We start from the raw sequence: 22,244 nt of genomic DNA, 5'->3' as shown, positions 1-22,244 counted from the left end.
GGGCAACATAGCGAGACTCTGTCTCTACAAAACAAAACAAAAAAGGAAAAAAGTAAAATGTATAATGCATGTCAGAGCCACTAATATAGTCCCTTAAAGAAAAAAAAATGATAAAATAAGATTGCTGAAGTAGATTTTCAAAACCTAAGTAATGTTTTATGGGACGTTAAAATGGTACTTTGGGGCTATCTTTTCTAATGGGCAAGAATCATTCACACTGCTATCACACAGAAACCCTTTGCATCACTGTCCATTTTCTATAGGTATTCATTTACCCTTACGGATTGTACAATATCCTAACCAACAGCAAATAGTAAATTAAACAATAGCAGAGAAAGCCACCTACTCCTAGAGAATTGGATAATCTTGAGTGGGGGCAATAATTCAGTATGACATTGAAGGGACATGCAGTTATACTTTTGCCTATGTGCCTATTTCCAAGTGTTAGATGTATATGTTTTTCCTTTACACAACAATATCACAGGAGTTCAATAAGTGTTAGCCAGAAATTAGCGATTCTGAAATTACTACACATGAAATTCCATAGGACTTTGGCAAAGGAGTGATAAGAGGACAATTGGTGGCATCAAGTGTTTCCACTGAGTAAGAAAAAGAAGAACATTTAATATGACTATACTGCGTTATAAAAGACTACCTGTCTACCTGGTAGCTGAACCCAAAGAGAGACTGAGGTAGACTGAAGAAAGGAACTTTTCTCAGACAGAAAGAAACTGACTGGAATACAGACAACCACAGTAGTAAACTGTAATGAACAGGTTAGAATGTCTGCAAAATATATAGTCAACTGAACCTTACTTAATTTACTTAAATATCAAGGCAAGAAACAACACAAGACCCACAAGAAAACTTAAGACTTTTTTCATGATCTCTCAAATTAGACTTTGTTAATTTTATTTGTCATTTCCCTTTCTTCTCTTTTGAATAACAACACTTAAAATATCTCATGCTCAAAAGTGAAATATTTAGTTCTCAAAGGTTTGACAGAAAATTGATAGTAGGCTCAAGCCCATCTTTGGATCAACTCTATGAGGAATACATGGGGTAAACGTATGGGTCATAAAAGGCATCTGTAAGACAGCCCCATTGGGCAGCATCCATGCACAAAAGGCGTTATGGACAGCACGCCTGTGAAGATGCAGCTGGACCCCTCAGATCTGTTTGCCCATGATTTCCTTTTGGGCAGTATCACCTCTGTGCACCTCACTTTCCTCATCAAGATGGATAATACGATTCCTCAAAGATCTAGAACCAGAAATACCATTTGACCCAGCAACCCCATTACTGGGTATATACCCAAAGGAATATAAATCATTCTATTACAAAAATACATGCATGCATATGTTCACTGCAGCACTATTCACAATAGCAAAGGCATGGAACCAACCCAAATGCCCATCAATGATAGACTGGATAAAGAAAATGTAGTACATATACACCATACTATGCAGCCATAAGAAGGAATGAGATGATGTCCTTTGCAGGAACATGGATGAAGCTGGAAGCTCCATATCTTCAGCAAACTAACACAGGAACAGAAAACCAAATACTGCATATTCTCACTTATAAGCAGGAACTGAACAATGAGAACACATGGACACAGGGAGGAGAACAACACACACAACAACATACCTGTCAGCAGGTGGGATACAGGAAGGGAGAGCATTAGCAAAAACAGCTAATGAGAGCATTAGGAAAAATAGCTAATGCATGCTGGGCTCAATACCTAGGTGATGGGTTGATAGGTGCAGCAAACCACCATGACACACGATTACCTATGTAACAAACCTGCACATCCTGCACAGGTATCCCAGAACTTAAAACTAAAATTTAAATTTAATAAAAGATGGCCAATAATACACATTTCATTAGGACTGCTGTGAGAATTAAATGAGCTCACAGAGCTCTCGCACAGAGCCTCCCTGACACATAATAGATGCTAGTAAAGATGTACTACCTTTTTCTGCCCCCCGGGGTTATTGTTTTTTATTTGTATAAATACATGAAAAAGCAGTAAAGGGCTTTTGAACTCTATTCTCATCACCTAGAAAGAAAGGAGGTTACTATTTTTGGTTTTTATTTTCCCTTCCTATGTTCAAAACATCAAAGTTTCCTTCAAACAAAAACCCAATCCATATATTCATGGAAATGTAAACAGTCAATTAATCATTATTGTCTTTCTTCTGAAGCCCTCTTCACTGCTCCATTCAAGAAAAAAAGACAAGGCAACTCAGGGAGGAACCAGAAAGGGATGGATTCACTAACCTTGTTTATCTTTCTGCTTTGTTTCCAGGATTATATTTACCTCCTGATGTTAGATTCCTGGACACTTGAAACAAAAGTCAACCTTTCTATGCAAGGAAACTAAAGGGCTGAAGTTTCCTTCCCTAAGGAAATGACAAGGAAGAATGTGGGATGGGAGGACACCCCCTGCTCGTGTGTACTGCTGCTATCATCTTATCCTAAGTTTTCTGCTGCACTGACACTGATTAATTCCTCTCGGAAAATGGAGAGAAGGATAACTTCAGCTGGGGCAGCGACCGTTCTGCTAGGCTCAGTCAGCCCCCTGCTAGACTCATGAGCCAGGTCTGCATCTACAACGTGAGGCCCTCCTTCGCCCCCAAGAAGCACAGGAAGGCTTCTTTCAAGGCACCCTGTTCCTGCAGGCCAAACCCAGCTCCATGAACATTACAGCTTAGTAGGGCATGGAGCAGTATCCCATATGTATGCTTATGTACCTGTACTAGCCCAAAGAGCCAGTGCCTGCCTGGTACCTGTCTCTGAGCCCTCTGGTCAGAGTCCACATCCTGCCTCTTGGGCAAATGGCGATCCTCACTCTCCTGCTGAGTTTCTGCCTTCCCAACCAGGAGCCACCTGGATCCAGAGGCACAGGGGTTCCAGGTTCTGGCTCCTCCTTGATCTGCCCCCTGCCGTGATGTCATAGCCTCCCCAGCCTCTGCCAGGAAATGCCCATGAGGGCTGGGACCACATCCAACAAACTCTTGCAAAGTGGAGACAGAGATGGGAGCAAATCTCTCCCAGGACAGGAGTGGAGGCAGTGGGTTCCTGGACAATTTTATTGCAGATCAATCTAAGTTTTAGGTTTTGTGTGGGGATTTTCTGCCAGTGAGTTCTCACTGAAGGGACCACCAATTTTGCATTCTACCAGGGCCAGGGCATAAACTCACTCTCAGGAAGCCCTGGGCATAGCCACTTTGCACCAGGCACATGCTATTCCTCGACCTCAGCCCAACAAGAGCCCAGCACACACAGGGTAGGGAAGCCAAGTATTTGCCCACTAGCTGCTGTCAAGTACGTGGAGAAGGAGGAAAATCAGAACCTTTCATCTTATTCTTTGGGCAGATAAACATTCATCATGCTTTTGGATAATGCATGACATCAGCCTCCAGTATTCAGAACACGCTGAGTGACTGTTTTGGTGGGAATTTTACAAATTCATAAAGAGGCCAGAAGTTCCACCACCTAAAGTCATCTGCAGCATCATTACTGCTACATCTTTAGGGGAGATTACGTGCTCTTCAAGGACCCATTTCCTCTATAATTTCAATCCTCAATTTCCTGTGACCTGAAGTGGGAGTAATGCTATAGTTCCTGCTCCACACACGGCATAAACCCCCTTCCCCTAGGGTTGTTGTGAGGATTAAACAATTTGAAATGTGCAAATTATCTGGCACAAAAATGCATTCCGAAATTTACTAGTTCCCTTCCCCCTGCATTTATGTGAAGAATGCCAATTAATTTTAGTGAAGCAGAGTTACTGATTTAGTGACAAATATACAGGCTTCTGGGAGACTTTAACTCCAACTTTGACACTTCCTAGCTATTTAATATGGTACAACTTTGATGTGTCACTGTCTTCCACAGCAAAATGGGAGAACACTTATTTTGGAGGGAGTTATACATTGTAAATGAGACGACACATGTAAATATAGAACATCAGATAGCATATGCTCAGTTAGTACAGAGGCCCTTTTTCTCACACACAGCAGGGCTCATTTATTTAAATACTGCACCAACAAGCCTGGAAAGCCACTGTACCTTCCAGGATCAGGCAGACAGAATCTGCATCAGTACACTGTCCATAGATCACAATGTGCTGTGTGGACCATGAAACCACTGGAGTTATTTCAAAAAAAAAAAAAAAAAAAGTCAGTTTCACCCAACAGCAAATTCAGCATAGACCTAGTTTCTGTTTTTGTTTTCATGTATTTTTCTATTCCATAAAATTACTTCAGGGCATATATGCAAATTACAAAGCATTTTAACTAAGATATACTTTAAAAGCCCAGAACATTTTCCAACCCAGATTAATACTATATTAATGCCCACCCGAAAAGTCCACAAATTTCACATAAATGTGTGAGAGATTTAGGAAATAGTGGAAGAGAATACAGATCACCCCTTTCAGTTACCGCAGAATCTTTGATAAATTCCATTTGGAGGTACCAGGAAAGATCAAAACTTCTACTTTTTAGGAATAACACTTAGACTGATGGTCATCATCTTATCTTCCCCCTCCAGACCATCAACTTGACAAGGAAGAGCTAAGATTTAAGCCACTTTTTAAATGGCAAAGAAATTCCTTTTTCTTTAGGACAGAAGACAAAACAATTTTCTTCCAACCTGTGCACAATATGGGTATTTGGTAAAGTTTTCAAGGCAAAAAATCCTAGGGATTTTGCAAAGGACTTAGGACAAGACTAATAGCCTTGTCTCATCTTGGTCCAAAAGTCTGACTCTTAGAATTGAAAGAGACATCCACCTAACTGAATGCTTTTACCCTTAATTTTAGCTGCAGAAGTTTAATTCAAAGGAAACCCCTAGGAACTCTACCCTGGGAGGAAGCTTAAGTAAATGAAGGTATGCTTGTCTAGGAAGAAGAGGGAAGCCGGAGCCCTGCCCTCTCAAATTCCGTTCACTCTCCCTGCAGAGACCCCTACACTCATGTCAGAAATATGGGGCTCCATAAAACACAGTTTGAAAGTGATGGAATAATTCAGCCCTCATGCACAGATAAAATAAGAACATTGAAGTGATGGATGGGTTCAGGACCTGCTACCCCAAAACATGGCACCTTGGCATTTGAGAAAACAACAGAAGCAGGAAGGTCACTCTTACCTTCCCGTCACCCCTTTTCTCCTAAAGCAGGTCATAAAATCGAGGAAGGATTTTCTGGTTTTCTTTAAAGCACTTCATAAGAGCCTCATAAGAGAGTGTATTAGTCTGTTCTCACACTGCTATAATGACATACCCAAGACTGGGTAATTTATAAAGGAAAGAAGTTTAATTGACTTACAGTTCAGCATGGCTAGGGAGGCCTCAGGAAACTTATCATCATGGCAGAAGGGGAAGCAAACATGTCCTTCTTCACAAGGCGGCATGAAGGAGAAGAATTCAGGTAAAAGCAGGGGAAAATCCTTATAAAACCATCAGATCTTGTGAGAATACACTCACTATCACGAGAACAGCATGAGGGTAACCACCCACATGATTCAATTACCTCCCACCAGGTCCCTCGCACGACCTGTGGGGATTATAGGAACTACAATTCAAGATGAGATTTGGGTGGGGATACAGCCAAACCATATGAGAGAGACTCCTTCCCTATACCCAAAGGAAAGGAGCTGAAGACATAGAAATGACAAGAAGAATCTGATCAAACAGGCTTGCTAAATTTCCCACAGTTCATTACAATTAGATCATAGATAGCCCCTTTGTCCAATCATACATCTCTAAGACTGTCTACTCTTCACCAAACCTAAGCATAAAAATACACAGGTTTACCTGCTTCTTCAGGTCTTTCTTTCCTATGAAGGCTCCTGCGGCACATAAAACTTACCTCAAATCCTTTTCTATTGTCAATCTGTTTTTTGTTATGGGGGCCTCAGTCATGAACCTGATGATGCGTGGGAAGAAGCTATTTCCCCTCCCATACAGTGACAAAAAGTTACAAGTGGCTCCAGCAATATTCTGCTTGATAAATGGATGAGGCCAGGCTGTGAGTGAGAATATCATTACAGGAAGAAACCAATAGCAGAAATTAGAGAGACTCCAAATTACTGTTTCCTGGCCTCCATGCAGCTAGAGTGACTACAGAACCCATTTGGGGTTAGTAAAACATCAGAGAAAATCTGCTGGGTTTTTCATTGGGGTGGGAGTGTTCACTTTTCTGATAAAAGGGACAAAATGGAAGGACAGCTTCCTCTTCCTCTTTCTCCTTCCTCTTTCTTCCTAAGTGTTTGGGGACATGCTGCCTGGTGCTATAGCCGCCATCTTAAGACCATGAAGTATGAGCAGAAGACAGAAAGCCAACATACTTACGGAAGAGTAGAGAGAGAGAGTCTGGATCCTTGAGGACAGTCTTGAGCTATTTAATGAATCTGAAGCCATCTGATCCCTAACTTCTGGTTAAGTAAACAATTAATATCCTTATACTGAAGAATACTGTTAGTCTTTATCTCACCTAGCACAACACGCTTCTCTGGATATTTCGGAATCAGGGTATTACACCTTAAAAGTAGTACCTGCATTTTTCCACATATTATTATCTTTAATTTCTGTCCCCAAACTAAAGTCAATGGAAAATCAAAAAGCAAGGGGGAATGGTGTAACCACCTTTGAAGATAGTTTGGTACCTTCTTACAGAGTTAAACATAATCTTGCCTGTTACAATCTGGCAATAATGCTTCTAGGTATTTACCCAAACAAGTTGAAAATGTATGTCCACACAAAAACCTGCACTCAAATGTTTACAGCACTGTTCTTCCTATTTGCCAAAACTTGCAAGCAACCCTGATGTCCTTCCGTAGATGAGTGAATAAACTGTAGTATAGATACACAATAGAATATTACTCAGCAATTTTTTAAATGAGCTATTAGGCCACAGAAAGACATGGATACGTTTTAAATGCATATTTCTAAGTGAAGGAAGCCAGTCTGAAAAGGCTACATACCTGTATGATTCCAATTATATAACATTCTAGAAAAGAAAAAACTGTAGGGACAGTCAAAAGTTCAGTGGTTTGCCTGGCACAGTGGCTCACACCTGTAATCCCAACACCTTGGGAGGGTGAGGTAGGAGGATCACTTGAAGCCAAGGATTTGAGACCAGCCTGGGCAACATAGTGAAACCTCCCCAATCTCTGAAAAAAACCTCACTGGTTGCCAGGGGTTTGGAGGCCAGGAGGATTGTAGTGGGGTGCATAGGTGAAGCATCATGGATTTTTAAGGCAGTGAAATTATTCCGTATGACGTTGTAACAGTAGACACATGACATTGTGCAACTGTCTTTTTTTTTTTTTTTTTTTTTTTGAGACGGAATCTCGCTCTGTCACCCAGGCTGGAGTGCAGTGGCCGGATCTCGGCTCACAGCAAGCCCCGCCTCCCGGGTTCACGCCATTCTCCTGCCTTAGCCTCCCGAGTAGCTGGGACTACAGACGCCCGCCACCTCGCCCGGCTAGTTTTTTGTATTTAAGACAAGGTCTCACTCTGTCACCCAGGCTGGAGTGCAGTGACACGATCACAGCTCACTGTAGCCTTGACCTCCTGGCCTCAAGCAATCCTTACACCTCAACCTCCAGAGTAGCTCGGACTACAGTCACACATCACCACACCCAGCTATTCTTTTATTTTTTGTAGAGATGGGGGTCTCGCTGTGTTTCCCAGGCTGGTCTCGAATTCCTGGCCTCAAGTGATCCTCTTACCTCAGCCTCCCAAAGTGCTCGGATTACAGGCACAAGCCACCATGCCCAGCCCATTACGCAACTATCAAAACCCATAGAACATCCAACACATAGAGTGAACCTTAATGAACTGTTGTTGTTCATTCATAATAATGGATACTAGCTTAATTATAACAAATGTATCACACCAATACAAGATGTTGATAATAGGGAAAACTGTGGATAGCAGGTGTATATTGGAACTCATTGTGCTACCCAGTCAATTTTTCAGTAAATCTAAAGCTTCTAAAAAATAAAATATATTAATGGGGAAAAAAAGCAAGAGAAAATGAGGGGTGGGAAAGAGAATCTCTAACATTGTAATCATTTTTTCTCTCCAATCAATCCAGAAAGAAATTCATTTTAAGGCATGCATGAGAAGGTTTGGACCAGCACTTTCCATCCTCACTGGTCCACGCCCTCTCCCATCCCACCAAGACCCATGTCTGAATGTCTAGGTGGCTCCCCTTTCCACCTTCACTCCATGTGGCAGGTCTATCCCATGCACACTGCATGCTGCCCCATGCAGGTGACTGTGCACCATGATTTCCATGGGTATCTTATGCTCTTTCTCATCTGGTCCTATCACAGCCAATGCCCGCCATTGGCACAGCTTTCTGGTGCATCCCTAGGTCCCACACTATTTTTAACCTTTGATGTTGATATATCTGACAAACAATGTATCCTTTAGATGCTTCTCCATGTTAATGGAAGTAACAACCTAGTATATAATAAATTCCCTGAGCCGTTCGGGTTGTTCCAATAAAGGTTCTCCTATAACCAAGACACTGTTCACACCCATCTGTGAGGCCCAGATGCTAATCAGTGTTGAAATGTTCCTCCTCCTTGTGGCAATGTAGCAAGGTTTGCAAACTTAGCATGAAAAGGAGATACTACATCCCAGTACCAAAAGTTTCCTGGATCTTTTTTTTCCATAGTTTTCTTTGGGGCTTGGAAGGCTGGCTTAAATTTTTAGTTCTAAATAGATTGTGGTTGCAACTGGGTAATTGTTACTTGATGAGAAACAAAATATCTAGTTCTTAAAAAACATTCAGCTATTGCTTGGCTCACATCCCTTCCCCTCTTTTTACCCCCCATTTTTTATTTTTTTCTGAATAAAATGCAAACAGCACATGATCAGGAGTGTTCATCGGAACTATGGGCTCGGAAAATTGCTGGAATAAGGCATTTGCTGAGCAAACACTTCCAGGAGAGAATTCACTGTGGCCAGACCAATGAAGCAGTGGTAATGTGGGCCACCAGCACTGGGGGACTGAAATGGTTGTGTGAGAAAGCATAACTTTGAGTGACAATGGGATTTTATCTGAATGAATCTTTCCCAAGAATAAGGCATGGGTGCTTTTTATACTTCCAAAACAACAACAATGGGGAAAAAAAAACTAAGAATTCCTGCAAAAATGTCAGGCTTTATTGCAGGTCCTAGCCCTTGCACATATTGTTCCCTCCTTCTGGAATGCCCGATGTTTCCGACTCCCTCCCCACGCCCCAGCCTCCACCTTGTCTCACCTCTGCCCCCATGTCTGTCTGTCACACCCAGAGCTTGCTTATCTGCAGTTATTCTTCCAAATCACAGAGAAATACAATATCAAGATAGGAGCAAACACACTTCCATGTTGCTTTAACTGACACAAATATGTGTGATGAAATGAAATGCACAGAATCGCAAACGCTATCCTTATAGGCAATGTGTTCCTTCATTTCACATTTTAGGCAATCACAAAGCAATTAAACTTGTGTGTGCACAGGGCACTAGAGTCATGTGTGGCATGCTTCCTGGGACTCAAGGTGTCGGGCTTCTTAATGGGAAACAGGGAGTCAGGAAGATAGGCTTACTCATTCCCCGGCAGTTAAAACACAGACTGGCTGGATCACAGCCCAGCCAATCCTCCTCCAATACTCCAAAGGCTTTCCACGGGAAACCAGAGTGTCTTGAACTTGCTAGCCTCAGAGGACAGTGCATAGGCTGCCCTGCCGCAGAGGTCAACTCTGCTGGTCCCGAAAGCTAGCCTGGCCTCAAGAGAGCTGACCACGAAAGCCTGGGTCAGAATTCCCTGGAGAACCCATCCTACTATGGAAAATGTCAACACTTGCTTCCCTTATCAGTAATTCCCAGTCCACCGCAGTTACAGGCAGACTCGGAAGTCAAGCTCAAGCTGCAGAGCTGAGATACCACTGGGATCTAGGGGTATTTTCAAGCTGTTAAGCGGACCTCATCTCCCACTCCTTGCATCTTAGGGTTCATTCTGTCATTCATGGGAATGCTTGAGGACCCACGCTGGTTCAGGCCCTGTGTCAAATATAATTAGTTTGGGAAACAGAATCTTCTTGTTAGTGAAAATAAAGATGGTGCAAGGGAGAAATCTGCAGTTGGTGCAAGGGAGAAATACGCGGTATTACTCTTTCATTTTTTTCCCTCTCTTTGTATATATTCCACCCTCCCGGCAAATGTGAAAGATTTCCGTTGGATGAGATACTGAATTCAGTAGCCACAACAATGAGGGGCATAAGGCAATGAGACTAAAAACATATTCTTAGGAAAGAAAAATGAAAGTGAAGAAGTAAGAAAATTTTTCTTTTTTTTTTTCTTTTTTTAAGAGGGAGTCTCACTGTGTTGCCCAGGCTGGAGTGCAGTGGCGCAATCTCAGCTCACTGCAAGCCCCGCCTCCTGGGTTCACACCATTCACCTGCCTCAGCCTCCCGAGCAGCTGAGACTACAGGCGCCCACCATCACGCCCGGCTAATTTTGTGTGTGTGTGTGTGTTTGTTTTTTAGCAGAGATAGAGTTTCACCATGTTAGGCAGGATGGTCTCGAACTCCTGACCTTGTGATCTGCCCGCCTCGGCCTCCCAAAGTGCTGGAACTACAGGCGTGAGCCACCATGCCCAGCCAAGAAAATACTCTTAGTCTTGTTTCTTGCATCTTTAAAATATAGCATTAACTAGAAGATCTCAAAGTTCCTTCCAAGATTAAAATGGGATGATTCACCAATAATCAGGAAACATAAATTAAAATAACAGTAAGATAGATACCCACATTCACTCTTCAATTGGGCAAAGATGAAAGAATTCATCAGTATTAACTGTCAGTAAGAATTTGTAGTAAACAGAATCACACACACTGCTGAATGGGAGTGTAAATTAATATAGCCTGTGTGGAGAACACTTTGGTAATTTATAATAGAGTTTAAAAAAACTTATGTCTATACAAATTCTGCACATGCATGTTTACAGTAGCCTAACTTATACTTGACAAAACTCAGAAGCAACTAAGATGTTCTTTAATAGATCAGTGAATAAATGATGGTACATCCACACAATGATACAGTATTGGGAGATAAAAAGAAATGAATTATCATGCCATGAAAGAACATGGATGAGGGGTGGGCGCGGTGGTTCATGCCTATAATGCCAGCACTTTGGGAAGCTGAGGTGGGCAGATCACGAGGTCAGGAGTTCGAGACCAGCCTGGCCAACATGCTGAAACTCTGTCTCTACCAAAAATACAAAAATTAGCCAGGCGTGATGGTGGATGCCTGTAATCCTAGCTACACAGGAGGCTGAAGCAGGAAAATCACTTGAAACCAGAAGGCGGAGGTTGCAGTGAGCTGAGACTGGGCCACTGCACTCCAGCCTGGGCAAAAGAGGGAAACTCCATCTCAAAAAAAAAAAAAAAGAACATGGATGAATCTTAAATGCTATTCTAAGTGAAGGAAGCCAGTCTAAAAAGGCCACAGATTGTTTGATTCCAACTATATGCCATTCTGGAAAAGGCAAAACTATTGAGACAATAAAAACATTGGTAGTTGCCAGCAACATGCAGTGAGAGAGGGATACATTCGTGGACTGCAGGGGATTTTTAGGATAGTGAAATTCTTCTGTATGATAGGATAATGGTGGATAAATGGCATTATGCGTTTGTTCAATCTCACAGAACTGTAAAAAACAAAAAGTAAACCCTAAGGTAAACTATGAACTTCAATGAATAATAATGTATCGATATTGGCTCATTGCTTGTAACAAATGTTAATAAAAGGGAAGCCCTGCTGGGGAAAGAGAGGATATGGAAACTCTGTACTTTGTTCCCAATTTTTCTATAAACCTAAAATTTATCTTAGAAAAAAATTGATTAATTTTTAAAATATTTATTAATTTTAAAAATAGTAATTTCAAAAAATTGTGTCAAGTCTATAAGTGAATTTTACATTGGTAAAGAACATTGAATACCACAACAGATATATACATTGGAGTTTATATCCACACCATATTTGTACCCTTGTGTTCCCCATACTAAAGAAATAGCTATCATGCAACAAGGGTTCAATAAAATGATGCTTGTGAAACTACTCTGAAAGTAATAGAAAGCCCGGCAGAGGTTTAATTCTAATCACATCCAGTTACACAATAGATATACATAATGAAGCTGAAGCCCCCAGGAAGAATCTGGGCAGTCTGGCTACCTGATTATGTATCACTCTCTAAGATACCTTGGAAAAAAGATGGCAAAGAACTCAGATAAGCCTCTACTATCTGTCTTTCCAATGCATTTCAATGAGATTCTGCTATTGGTAGGAAGTGGAAAAAATAACAGCAGAGCGACATTTGCACTACCGTGTACACTGCAGCATTAGTCACAATAGCCAGGAAGGAGAAGCAGCCTGAATGTTAATTAACAGATGAAGGGATAAAGAAACCGTAGGAATATACATACAATGGAGTATTATTCAGCCTAAAGCAGAAGGAGATCTTGTCATGTGCTACAACTCAGATGAACTTTGAGGACATGATACTAAGTGAGATAAGTCAGCCACAAAAAGACCCATACTGCATGATTACACTGATAGGGATTATTTAAAGTAGTCAACCTCTTAGAAACATAAAGTACAATGGTAGTTGCCAGGGGCTGGGGAGAAGGGAAAGGGGAGGTTGTTTATGGTATAGAGTTCCAGTCACTCACAATGAAAAAGCTCTAGAGATCTGTTGTGTAAGAATATGTATATAGTTAATGCTATTGTACTGTATGCTTAAAATGGTAAAGTTGTAAATTTTGTGTTGCTTTTTACCACACACACACACAAAAGTTTTTAAAATAAAATAACAGCCTTGAGCATGACTTTCACAGAATAATCTGGAAGTTTAAACATTGTTTACACATCGGGCCATGGCACAGAAAGCCTAAGTAAAACTCTGAAACGACAGAGAACACAGAGTTCAGAACAAACTCAGCACAATATCAGCAGAAAGGTGATCCAGAAGCTGACACACAGCAGGGTTTTGCAAGTGAAAAAAAAAAAGTGAACACAATTAGTTTCCTAAAACCTACTGGATGCCAAAAGTTCATAGGTAGCTTTTTAGGTTGTGACCTTGCTTTGAACTAATGCTGACGTCTATTAAATAACTTCTCTTAACTAGTGATAATAATGAAGAGAGCTATCATTAATGGGTCCCTAGTTTTATGCTGATTTATATGTATCATTTCATTGACTCCTCTGAGCAACTTTATGTGGCAAGTGTCCTGGTTGTATACTGCTGTATAACAAACCATCTCCAGACTTATTGGCTTCACACAACAACAATCACTTTATTTTTCCCATGAAACTACAATTTGGGCAGGGTTGGGTAGGTATGGTTCATCTATGCTCCATGCACAGTCAGCCAGGGCAACTCAACTGGGGCTTGCTGGGGGATCCACTTGTAAGATGGTCACTCATATGGCTGGAAAGTTGAGGCTAACTGTTGGTTGGGAACTCAGCCAGGCCCGTGGGCCAGAGGCCTCAATTCCTCCCACTTGAGACTCTCCATGGGCTGCTTGGGCTTCCTCCCAGCGTGGTGGCTGGGTTCCAAGAGATACACTGCAGAGCAAGATGGAGGTGAATAACATTTTTATGATGTAGCCTTGCAAGCCATATAGTATCACTTCTGTTATGCTCTGTTGGTCAAAGCTGTCACAGCATTCCACTCAAGATCAAATGGAGGAACATAAACCCTATTGCTAGATGGCAGGAATTTCACAGGGATATGGTAAGATCATGTATGATAAAAGATACTGATATGACCATTTTGGAAAACACAATCTACCACAGTAAATATTATCAATATAATCCCCAATTTACAAGCAGGAAAACTGAATCTTGAAAAGGTACTTATCTCCCTCCTTCCTCCAAAGTCACACAGCTATTAAGTAACGAAGCCAGGATCCAAAACCAGATATATCTGACTCCCAAGTCAGAACTCTTAACTACTATGACTATTTTGCTCCCAACTTCCTCTACAATTCCTGCTATAATTATTCTAGCTCAGAGAGTCTCTACCTTCTTTGCATAGGAAGAATTATTTTATGTAATTGACATGAAAATAAATGAACTCCCCAGTACTATTGCAGTTTGGTGACTGACACATAGAAAGCTCCCTAAAGTTCTGCTACATTAGATGTGTCTTCTCTCCTCTACTAAAGTATAATCTCCTTGAAAGAAAAAAACAAGTTTAGTAAAACCTGGTATCCACATAAAATTTGACTCAGTTCCTTGATCACAGCAAGGGTTCAGTAAATGCTTATTTGAAATGTATCTACTTGTCTTCCTGTCTTTCTCTCCAACCCTCCCCACAACCCCAGACTGTGAGCCACTGAAAAGCAGAGACAGAGGATCAGATGCCTCAGTTCCAATAACCTTCTGCTCTCGTCCCTCCCACCCCTTAACACATACACAGCCCTACACAGTGGGTCTTCTACAAATGTCATAATGAACAAATGAATGAATAAATGACATACATGGATGAAAATGAAATGAACAGTAATCCAGGTTTATAATCGCTTTCTTCATTCAAACAAGGGAAAACAAATACAATGAGAAAAACTAGATCCCATCATAGAGTCTGCTATCCTAGCCCTAAAGGAAGGCAACCTGACACATTTTGGTAGAGAAACAAAAAAACAGTGGGTTTCCTGTTGGAGAAAAAAACAAAACAAAACAAAAAAAACTGCAAAGGGAAGAAGACAGGAGTGGAAAGAGTTTTTAGCTAACTAATGAAAAGGATGCAATTCATGAGCTATCTGCTGTGACACTTTTTGTCACCCTCCTCGCTGGATCCTGGGGTCAGTGCAGAAGGCATAAGGATAGAGAAGGAGGAAGAGAATTAATGTTTACTGCACCGGGCACTCTGTTAAGTAAGAGTTTGGCTTTTACTCCCACTTACACATTTTCATAATAAAACCTGGAACAGCTAGAATAGGAAGTAGGAACAAGAAGTAGTGTGACATTTTCCTGGTTCTCAGAAAACCATTTTAAGAAAGAATTATGGAGATGTAGCAACTAATTCTACCTTACCAATATTCTAAATGGGAAGTCCCACAGATGTTAATACTGGATTGTTAGTGGATAAATTCAAGGAGCAATATTATTCCCTGTCCACATCTTTGCAAACAAAGTTCCCTCTCTTTCATTTACCACTAGCCATTGGTTTCTTCTAGCTTTTCAACATCCTACAACACTTTATTTTAAAAAGAAATCACTGTAACAAGCTATTATGCTCTTTCTTTTCCAGGAACAAGTGGGTACAATAAATTGTAGCAGTGATGAAAGTGGAAAGTGACAGTGGAGAAAAATTAATATCGTTGTGCTTTTCATCCTCCAAATTCTTTAAATAAAATTTAATTTTCTGGCTCTTGCCCTTTATGTGTGCTAAGTTAGAGAGAGAAAATGTATTCAGCTTTTCCAACTTCTCTATTGTATTAGAGGGTCTCTTTTCGTACACTCTACAGAAATGGCCATACAGTCTACACAAATGGCATTTTTTGTGTGTGTGCGGGGCCAAGGAAGAAGGGGGAACCTCAGAAGTGTATTGTTATGTTGAGAAAACTAATATTCATATGACTAATGAGCATATTTTTCCTGATCTGGTTCATAAACTTTTTCCGTTATTCTGGTAATTATCAAAGACACTTAATTTAAAAGCACTCACATTCTCCACTTCTCAGAACTCTGCCTCCCACTCCAGCAGGAAGGGCATGATGGTGTGAGATCACATGGTCACGGAGGGCTTCAGCTTTGATATTGCTGAGAATGGTGGCTTATGCCTTTCACTGCTTTAAACACAGTGTTATGGTTCAGTCCAAGTACATATTTAACTAATATGCTCCACAGAGGAGAAAATTCTGTTCAAATTCAAGTCCCTTCCTCACTCTCAACTGCTTCCTATCTCTGCCCACAAGCACGCGCGCGTGCGCGCGCACACACACACACACACACACACACAATGTTTTTGGAAGAAATGATACTAACCATCATTCAGTGCTACACATCATCTTTCAAACTATGTGTTTATAATACAGAAAATAATTCTTATAACTATATTTTGCAAAACAACATGAAATCCTTTTGTTCTTTCTTCAAAGGAACAACTGAACTCCAAAAGAAAAAATCACAGGAAGGAGTGGATGGGTCCATGAAATGGCTTCTAGAGAGTTCTATTCTCAGGACCCAGGGTGTTAGTGGTGTCCTCCTGGACACTGAGGAAAGGCTGTGCCAACCCCCTTCACCACCACCTCAGCCTAAGCCCCTGACTTCTACTTTATCTGTCTTCTATAAGAGGCTTCTGTGGTAAGATGTCTCTTAGATAAATTGCCAGTTTCTACTTTAAATGACTAGTTTAACAGATGACGACATTATATATACCATAGTTTACCAAAAAACTACAATGTGCCAACTAATATAGTTAAACACTGTGCAGACACAACAACTAAAGAAAAACTAATGCAACTATCATTTTTGCTTGTCATTTTTTTTTTCAAGAACGGTATTGGTTTTAAAACACGGGTGCATATCCTTGGATGCTCCTCCCTTTAAAAGGTGAATCCTCTGCCCCTAGACCCACCTTAGTGACTCTTCTCTAACATGCAGAGTATGTGGGAAGCTATGCTATGTGATTTCAAAGGCTAGGTCAGAGAAAAAAGATGCCACATGATTGTCTCTGCCTGAAACTTTCGTGCTGGGGGAGGCCAGACGCCATGTCATAAGGACACTCAAGCAGCCCTAAGAGACATCCACAGCCAGCAGCACCTTGTCAGTCACAGGAGCACACCATCTTGGAACAAGTCCTCCAGCCCCAGTCCAGCCTTCAGATGACTGCAGCCCCAGCTGACATCTGACCGCCACTTCACAAGGGACCCTTAGCCAGAACCACCTGGCTGAGCTGCTCCTGGGTACCTCAACCACGAAAATTATGAAAGAGAATAAACGATTCTTGTTGAGTCAAGCCACTAAGTTTTGTGGTGATTTGTTAAACAATAATAAGTCACTAATATGAGACATAACTGGACCAATTTGTTTATTTATTTATTTATTTTTTTTGTATTTTAACTGCTTCACAACATTTAGGCTCGAAATTCTTAATACTTGCTCTGTCTGAAATCCCCCCTCTTCTCCCTTCCCCTTGCACACAAGGACTTTCTTCATCTCTCCAGGAATCTTTCCTTCCCTCCTCCAAACCCAACAGCCCTTTTTCCAAGCCTAGCTTTCCTCTTGGTCCTTTGTATTATGGTTATTTGTGTGCCTGTCTCATCTCCCTGATCAGACTGAAAGACCAGGAAGGCTAAGGAAGTCTTGTTCAACTTTGAATCCACAGAAAATACCTTACACATAGCGGCCTTTGGTTGATTTACTGAACAAAAGAGAATATCAGTTGGTGCAACCTGACAAGCAGGACAATCACCAAATTAACCAAACTGTCTGAAGATATTTTTTCACTTCTCAGAAGAAATCCCCTTGGTCAAAAATGAGCGTCCACGTAACACGCAAAGTATGCCCTTAGCTCTCTTTTTCTTGCAGTCTAAAGTTCCAGCCTGTCACTCAAGAAAACACCCTTTAGCACTTTCCTTTTCTGGGGGCGGTGGGTGGGAGAAAGAGTCTCACTCTGTAGCCAAAGCTAGAGTGCAGTGGCGTGATCTCAGCTTATTGCAACCTCTGCCTCCTGGGTTCAAGCGATTCTTGTGCCTCCACCTCACGAATAACAGGGATTACAGGCGTGCACTGCCATGTCTGGTTAATTTGTGTATTTTTAGTAGAGACTGGGTTTTGTCATGTTGCCTAGTCTGGTCTGGAACTCCTGGTCTCAAGTGATCTGCCCGCCTCGGCCTCCCAGAGTGTTGGGATTAGAGATGTGAGCCACTGTACCAGGCCACTTCAGCACACCAAGAACACAGGGAAACTGTGAAGTAGCAAAGTGAAAAGGTATATGACAGTCCATTTACCTCCACTTTAATATCAAAATAATGATATTTTAATATAATTAATTTAATATCAAAATAATATTAAGTGAATGATTCCATAATGAATCATGGAATTCATTTGAATGATTCATTCCATTCATTTTCCACTAAGAAAATTAGAAAACATTCTGTGATGTTAGCAGCCAACATCCACATCTTATCAGGTCTATGGGATTGGTAATGGGAAACTGAAATACGCTAAACAGTACCTCTTAGTATCCTGCTGGAAAATCTTTCTATGCTGAGGGACAACTACAGAAATACTCACCAAAACTATCTGAGGGGGAAAACCCCTATCCATTACATGTAGAATATTAACACCTACAAGGTGGAGAAGAGAGAGGATGGATAAGTTCATTAATCTAAATTAAGCATATCCAGGTCGCTGGTTATGGCAGATACTTGTTGGGGCACACATACCCCAAGTCACTCTTCTTAAAAATTACCTAATGTTTGTTCTGGCATTCTCTGATCTCCACCCTGCGGGTGTGTTGGGGGAATCTGCCCTGTGGCCAGCTCCAAAGTCCAATCCTGTTTGACAGAGACAGAAAAAAAAAAGAAACCCTAAATGACCCAGAGAGTGGCTGAATCAGTCTAATTCTGTAGCTCACCATACCTCTAATCTCTTCAATTATATAAGCTTTTATTGTTTAAGCCAGTCAGCATTCAATTTTCTGTTCCTTACCATCAAAGTCATCCTACCTGCTGCATTGGAAAAATCTACCGCACATCCCTGGGTGCATTACAATGAACCTTTCCCTGTGGGAATAAGACAAGATCAAATAAACAAGTAAACACTGGGCAGGAACATTGCAAAAACACTAATAATCCTTTTTTTTTTTCCTGTAGACTGCAATGCACATAGTATGCATTAAAAATCCTGAGAAATATCTAAAGCCAGAAAAGCTATTTAACGGTTTAAACCGGTTATCTAAGTTGATTTGACCTTGGTATTACTAATTACACAAAACCAAGTAATATCCTACCTTCTGACATATATACTTTGGGGCCATAGTATTCATCTTCATGGCAATTAACTTGATTCTTAGTTATATGCATACAAAGCCTGTTAATTTTTAAATCCACACTAATTTCTCTTGCAATCTGGAGCCTTGTTGGAATATCTCCCACTGCTTTCAGCTGCTGCCTGAGCAAATTAGCATGCATGTAATCCTGAACAAAATAGATTGAGCAAAGCGAATCTGTGGCCCCCAAAGTTATGTTACATGAAAATACAGAGGTCTTTGGAATCACTGAAAAGTTCTGGGCTATCTGTGCATTTCTGTCCTCAAATGCAAAGATGTCCCTATATCTTCAATATCAAGAGTGTAGGGTTTAAGAGCATAGTTCCAGAGTCAGAGACTATGTTAGTTCAACTCTTGGCTCCTCCACTTTTAAATGTGTCGACTTGGCAAGTTTATTTCCCCAGTCTCAGGTCCTTATTATAAAATGTGAGTTGTGATAGACAGTATGTAAAGTCTAGCGTGGACATAAAAATCAAATGATTGTAATAATAATTCATCTAAAGCAGGCAACACAGTGCCTGACACATAATAAATGTACAACAGATGTTTCTTGCTGTGATTGTAATACCTGCAATTGATACTGAAAAGGAAAATAATTAATGCATGAAAAAATGTATCTTCCCAAAGATATATCAGGGCTTCAGGGAAAAGAAATGTGAATTAAAGTAATAATAACTCTCAATATAAAGTGAGTGGATCCAACTTAAAGTTAAACATTAATTCTTGATTATTTGCTTTGGGAAGAGGAAAGAACAGAGTACATTAAAAATAAATAATACCCCAACAACTCATAAACCCAATAACTACAGCACAGCTTCAACATGTCTTAGAACAGAATTCCCAAAACATTGATTGACCCATATACAAATTAAGTTTAAAACTTATTCCATAATGAAATCTACAATCTTAAAAACCAGGATTTCAGATGATCGGTATCATTAAATGAGCACACAAATTCAAAACTGTGCAGATTTGCAGCTGACCTATAACAGAAATAAATGAACTAACTAGAGATAATTCCTTTACTGGCCTTCCATCTAAAGCTAAGCTTTACTTAGGCTTTCAAATTGTGGCACTTACTTCCTAAATCAGATATGCCACCAAAACTGTCCACTTTTGTCAACTGTCAGGAAAACTGACAAAATGAAGTTCACAAAGATGAAGCAGGGAAGAAAAATAGCAATTTGACTTGCAGTCCATTCTCAGTTTTTCATTTTATGAAAAATTTTATATACACATATATTTTCCAAAGTTATGGAATATGGTTTAGAATCTCAGGAATCCCATTCTCATTGAATAACTAAACTAGGAGAATAAGAAGTGTCACACAGTGACAATGCCACTGTCAGGACTTACTGAACCCCATAAAGGACCCATGGCCACCTCACCCAGAAGAGCAGGCTTGTCCACGCACACGCACAGACCACGGTATGAATGGTGCCCCTGGAACTGGGCAATGCATAATCTCCATTTCTTAGATTTCCACCCTAAAAGGAGGGCCACATTTGCTTAGAACAGTTCAAGGCCTAGATTCTCTGGAATTTTCCCAAGACAGTTACTTTGCATTTGCTTACAATTTGAAAGCCTAAGTAAAGCTTAGCTCTAGATGGAAGCCCAACGAAGAAAGTATCTCTAGTTAGTTAATGTATTTCTGTTACAGGTCAGCTGCAAAGAGTAGCCTACGAGATTTTAATCAAGCAAATACTTGGAGCAAAATGAGTGCTGACAACAACCTTGTAAGCAAAATTTGTGTGCAGGTGAGTCAGAATGTGTTTTGTGGCACTGAAAGAGTTAACCACCAGTCCTATCAACAGTGTTTACTTTTGTGTTTGGCTCATTCACTTCTTCAATTTCTCCACAAACCTAGCTTATGAAATCAAATGACTGCAAGCCTAGCCATAAACGCTAAATCCCTACTGAGCACTTTCTGTGAGCGGGATACTCTGCCAAGCATGATTTCATTTAATTCTCTCAACGATCCTAGAAGAGGACACCGTTTTACAGTCAAGGAAACTGAGGCACAGAAGTTTTGCTGGTGGACACACCACTGAAGAGGGGATAGAAAGATTGGACCAGAGGCAGCTGTTATGCATGGAAAGGTGTCCCCTGAGAAAGACACGTTGAAGTCTTTTCCTGCTGTCTGTGAATGTGACCTTATTTGGAAACAGGTCTCTGCAGATATAATCAAATTAAAATGAGGTCATCTGGGCAGGTGCTAACCCACTAGGACCGTTATCTTTATAAAAAGAGGAAGATGTCCACCAAAAAAAAAATGCAAAAATTAGCCGGGTGTGGTGGCACACACCCATAGTCCCAGTTACTCGGGAGGCTGAGGCAGGAGAATCGCTTGAACCTGTGAGGCAGAGGTTGCAGTGAGTGGAGACGGCGCCATTGCACTCCAGTCTGGATGACAAAGCAAGACTCTGTCTCCAAAAAAAAGAGGAAAATGTCATGCAAAGACAGACACACAAGGAGGCAGCCATATGAAGACGGAGGCACAGCCTGGAGTGATATTGCACAAGTCAAGGACCACCTGGGGCCACGAGAAGCTGGAAGGGGCAAGGAAAGAGCCTCCCCTGGAACCTTCAGGCCAACTCCTTAATTTTGGACTGCTAGTTTCTAGAGCTGTGAGAGAACAAATCTGTATGGTTTTACATGCAGTTCATCAAAAGATGTTAAGGGAGCCCCAGGAAACAAAATCGGCATTGCAGGCTCTCCCCAGCTACTCTTTCCTGCCTCCATTTTCTGTCCACTTGACCTGACCTATCTGCCAAGAGACAGAAACCAAAACCTTCATTCCACATTCTTTTTTTTGGTTGTTTGTTTTTGAGACGGAGTCTCGCTCTGTCGCCCAGGCTGGAGTGCAGTGGCCGGATCTCAGCTCACTGCAAGCTCCGCCTCCCGGGTTTACGCCATTCTCCCGCCTCAGCCTCCCGAGTAGCTGGGACTACAGGCGCCCGCCACCTCGCCCAGCTAGTTTTTTTGCATTTTTTAGTAGAGACGGGGTTTCACCGTGTTAACCAGGATGGTCTCGATCTCCTGACCTCGTGATCCGCCCGTCTCGGCCTCCCAAAGTGCTGGCATTACAGGCTTGAGCCACCGCGACCGGCCTCCACATTCTTTTTTTGGATTCAAGATTGCTACAGACAGAAAGTGCAGCACATTTTGAACTGTCCTT

The 22,244-nt window shown here is 41.2% G+C and overlaps 1 protein-coding gene across 3 annotated transcripts in view; it reads right to left on the bottom strand.

Moving 5' to 3' along the window:
- The window catches only part of ELMO1 (engulfment and cell motility 1), a 597,137-nt gene that overhangs the window by 544,254 nt on the left and 30,639 nt on the right, over positions 1–22,244 (bottom strand). The window contains exon 2 of one of the 3 annotated variants that reach the window (XM_011972876.1): positions 21,372–21,489. The exons of the other annotated variants lie outside the window; for them this stretch is intronic. The gene's annotated coding sequence lies outside the window, so the exon portion shown is untranslated. The remainder of the gene's footprint in view (positions 1–21,371; positions 21,490–22,244) is intronic. 3 annotated transcript variants of the gene reach the window in all.

Source organism: Mandrillus leucophaeus, unplaced genomic scaffold (assembly GCF_000951045.1).
Source record: "Mandrillus leucophaeus isolate KB7577 unplaced genomic scaffold, Mleu.le_1.0 Scaffold100, whole genome shotgun sequence".
NCBI lineage: Eukaryota > Metazoa > Chordata > Mammalia > Primates > Cercopithecidae > Mandrillus > Mandrillus leucophaeus.
Note: the sequence above shows the minus strand (reverse complement) of the source record. Positions and strands in the feature narration are given on the sequence as shown.